At 59.0% G+C, this 4055-nt stretch overlaps 1 pseudogene; it reads right to left on the bottom strand.

Moving 5' to 3' along the window:
* Nucleotides 1-808: 808 nt before the first annotated feature.
* Nucleotides 809-3081, bottom strand: LOC102752418 (annotated as a pseudogene).
* Between the last annotated feature and the right edge of the window lie 974 nt (nt 3082-4055).

Consider the following 4055-nt stretch of genomic DNA (forward strand, 5'->3'; position numbering starts at 1 on the left):
CTTGGGTCTGCTGGGTGCCGGGCCTGCTGGTTTGTGTCTCCAATCAAGCCCCCAGCAGCCCCAACATCGCCTCAGTGGGGCTTTGGGCTGCTTGGTGCCGGGCTCCTCTGCGTGTTTATGTCTCTAATCCGGCCCCCAGCAGCCCCAGAACTGCCTAAATAACTTAAGGGAAACTTTATTTAGTCTTCTTTTAAAAGCAATCTAGTTTAAAAATGAGTTGCAGTTAAGAGAGAACAAAGAACATGGAAACTAAGAGTGAGACAGACAGAGGAGAGGCTGGGCACTGGTCAGGGGCTTACACACCAACTGTTCTCCACCTGGGAACTGATGGCCTCACGGGCCTGCCTGCTCCGCCTGGCCCTGTCCCCACGTTGCTTCTTCCGAGTCTTCCTTGGGCGCAGCTCCGGTCCATCATCTCCTCCTGTGTCTGCGCCGCTTCCAGAGGGCCGGGAAAGAGGCCCACGCGGAGTTCTGGTCTGCAAGGAGCTGGTCCTCTGCTTTCAGAACCTTCGGGATCTCCGCTTGCAGTTGTTCCCAATCATGACCTTCCTTCCCTACCTCCGGCATCTTCCCAGAGCACTGCATGCCTGCCCTCCAGCAGTAGGTTGTCTTTATATGGCTTCCAGGGCAGCCTTCAGGGCCTGCTGGCTGCACTGTGGCCCTTCCACATTGGGCGCTGGGCCAGAGGCCCACCGGGGAAGGCAAGCGGGTCCCCAGCAAGTCCTGCTGCACCAAGCACACGTGCGCTAGCCCCCCACCCCTTTCCCTCCAGGCATGGCGGCTCCATGCTGTGCTCAGGGCCTGGGAGTTAAGCACCAGAGTGGTTCTGATGCCGTAGAGTTGGGCCAGCTGGATCAGCTTCCTGTGCTGGGCAGAGATGGGGGGGAGGCAGCTCAGGCTGGGCCCTGGGGGAGGTCCCTGAGGGCAGATCTCTGCTCCTCCTGGCTGGCGGGCCCTTTGGGCTCCCCCACCAGGCAGGTGGTCCTGCCCTCCATCTCTGATAGCTGGGAGCTACTGCCAGGGCTTGGTGCACCCCGCAATTCCAGCGGGGCCCAGCTTCGTGAGGGGAGCCCTAAGTCCTAGTGCCAGTGGCTGTGGCAGCCAAGCAGAGTTCTGACAGGCTGCGGCTGGGGGCTGGGGGTGCCCCCTGGGTGGCGGCCCCTGCCAGCAGCTGCAGGAGGCTGGCCTCAGATTTGGACTTGAGCAGGTGGGGCAGGCGGGGCAGGTGGGGCAGCAGCTGGACAGGGGCGTGGCAGCGGAGGTGAGGCGAGGGCAGGGGTGAAGGGGCCTGTGGTAAATCTAGGGGCCAGGGTGCTGGCTCCACCACAGGGGCTGCGGTCGCAAAGTCTTCCAACAAGGTAGGGGAGAGGGTGCCATAGGCGGAGTCCATGGAGCAGGAGCTGCCCTCCCCAGGGCCCAGGGCCAGCAGTTCACTTGTCAGTGTGACAGATTAGGCGATGGTACTGAGGGGCATCTCCTTCGACTGGGAGCTGAAGGGACCGCCCTCGAACTTGGGAGAGGAGAGCTGCTGGGGTCCAACCTCAGCAGGTCCAGGGGTCCCCAAAGGTGTGGACGGAGTCGGCGAAGAATGAATGACACGGAGGCTGCGTTCAGTTCATCATCATGGCCGGGTTCTCTTGTCAGGGTCTCCAGCCAAGTTCTAGCCAGGTTCTCCAGCCAGGTTTGGTCTAGGTCTAGGATCTACAGCCAGGTTCTGTCATCAGGTTCTGTAGCCAGGTTCTTCAGCCAGGTTCTATCCAGGTTCTCCAGCCAAGTTCTGTAGTCAGGTTCTGTCCAGGATCTTTTGCCATGTTCTCTTGCTAGGTACTGTCTCTAGGTTCTGTCTCTAAGTTCTGTATCCTGTTGTCTTGTTACATCTGTATTTATACCAGTTGATTCCAATCCTATCAATCTCTATTCCAAAGGTTAGGGTGTTTCTTTCTCCATTCCAGGGAGTAAAGATTATGTCGCTCAAGCATGATTGTTTGTAATTAAAGTGACTAACTACCCGCCTGGCAGTTAAGAGGTCTTATTCCCTCCCTAACTTTAGGGGGAAATCCCTACCTGGGGAAACAACCTTTCTTGGAGAGGTGACCTTGGTTAAAACACATAGCGCCAAGAAGGTGAGCAAACATATTAAGAACGGTATGCTATATATGCCAAGTCCCTTGAAATATATGTTGTGTAGATGTTTCTTTCCTGCAGCGACTGTGTCAAGCAGCAAAGATGGACCGGCTCCTGGCAGAGAGCATCTCCCCGGGCTCCAGCATCATCATGGCCAGGGTCTCCATGGAGCCATCTGAGGCGCAGTGCTCAGAGTCCAGGCTGTTGCTGCTTTTGTGCAGGATGGTGGGGGAGCTGGCGGCGGAAGTGCTACTCTCCCCACCCTCCTCTTCCTCTTCCTCCTCCAGGCTCTGCAGGTGCTGCTGGCTGCCCACGCACTCCTGCGGATGCAGCTGCTGCAACTGGTTCTGGGCATTGTAAATCGAGTCCACCCAGCCCCGGCACAGAGCCTGTTCCTTCAGGAGCTTGTCCACCTCGTCGTTGCTACCCTCCACCACCTCATAGGCCTCCATGCGGCTCACCACGGCCGCCAGCTGCTGCCGCATGCATGCGTTCACGTGGTGGAAGAACTGCTCCATGGAGCTGATGATGGTGATGACGGCCTCCTTGGCACGCGGCTCGTCCATCTTCCTCAGCACCGACTTGAGCAGCAGCGGGTACTTGGTGAGCCAATGGTGGGGCTTGGCGAGCATGTTGCTCAGCTTCAGCCGCTGGCACTGCTGCTGCTTCTAGGCCCACGTCACGTAGGCTGGGAAGAGGTCGTTGTCGTGCAGCCCTCCTCCTCCATGCAGTACCGGATGTAGGGCTTGAAGAGGGACTGAACATCTCAAAGCCTTTGAGGAGGGCCTGGGCTGCAGCAGCCGCCTGCGTGTGCAGCACCTTCTCCACCATCGGCGCCATCACGCTGCCCCACAGCCTGCGGTGCAGACCTGTGATCTCGGGGATGTTGCTGAACAGGAGCAGGGCGTGCAGGTGTCCAGACTCCTCCCCTTCACCCGGGAGTCCCCCCCTCTCCATTCACCCCCTCAGCCAGCAGGGAACGCCCTCAGTGGGTCCACTGCTCTGGGCGCTGGTGGGGGAGGAGACCATGGAGGGCGAGGCCCTGAAGCAGGAGGAGGCTGCGGAAGGTAGGCAAGGAGCCCAGGACACATTGCACCCCTGCCACCACCCAGCCTCCCGCTGGGGCCTGCATCCAGGAGTGCCATGGATGTGGCAGGGCCACCGGATGTGCTTGGAGGTGAGTCCTCCATGCACAATCCCAGCAGCCTGCCTGGTGTAGGTGGGGATTTGGGTCACCTTGAGGGAGGCTCCTGCCTTTCTCTGCTCCTCTCCTGGTGGAGCGGCGGGCCTCCAGCCCTGAGGTCAGAGGAGCGACCTTCCAGCCCCCAGGCGCTTCTCGGAGTTGGAAGTTGCGCCATCCGCCTCTGCCTAGGACTGGACCTCTGCACCCCCAGGGTGCATAAACACACAGGGCTTTCATCAGACTTCACTGATCCCGGGGCGTGAGGCCTCTCCACTCCGCTGATCCAGGGCCAGGAGGCCTTGCGGCTCCACTGATTCTGGTGCCAGGAGACCTCTCTGCTCAGCTGATTCCAGGCCCTGAGGCCTCGTGGCACAGCTGATACTGGGGCCCTGATGCCTTGCTGCTCTGCGGCTTTGGGGCTGTTTGGCTTCACTCCACCACTTGGAACCTGGGTATGCAAATTAACCACCATCTTTTAGCTTCTATAATTGAAACATTGTATCTTTTGGAGCTGTTGCTTCAGGAGCTCAGAGCCCAGCAGCAGGCAGCAGCAGGCAGGGAACCTTGGCTTCCTCCATCGCCAGGGCAACCAAACCTCCTCTTCGCCTCAGCTGCCTGGCTGCCGGCCATCTTGGTTGGCATTTAATTTGCATATCTCGCTGATTAGCCAATGGGGAGGGTAGTGGTCATACGACTAATTACCATGTTTCTCTTTTATTCGATAGGATAGGCCTGGAGCCCAGGTGGG

The sequence above is a fragment of the Myotis davidii genome, unplaced genomic scaffold (assembly GCF_000327345.1).
Source record: "Myotis davidii unplaced genomic scaffold, ASM32734v1 scaffold1065, whole genome shotgun sequence".
Classification (NCBI taxonomy): domain Eukaryota; kingdom Metazoa; phylum Chordata; class Mammalia; order Chiroptera; family Vespertilionidae; genus Myotis; species Myotis davidii.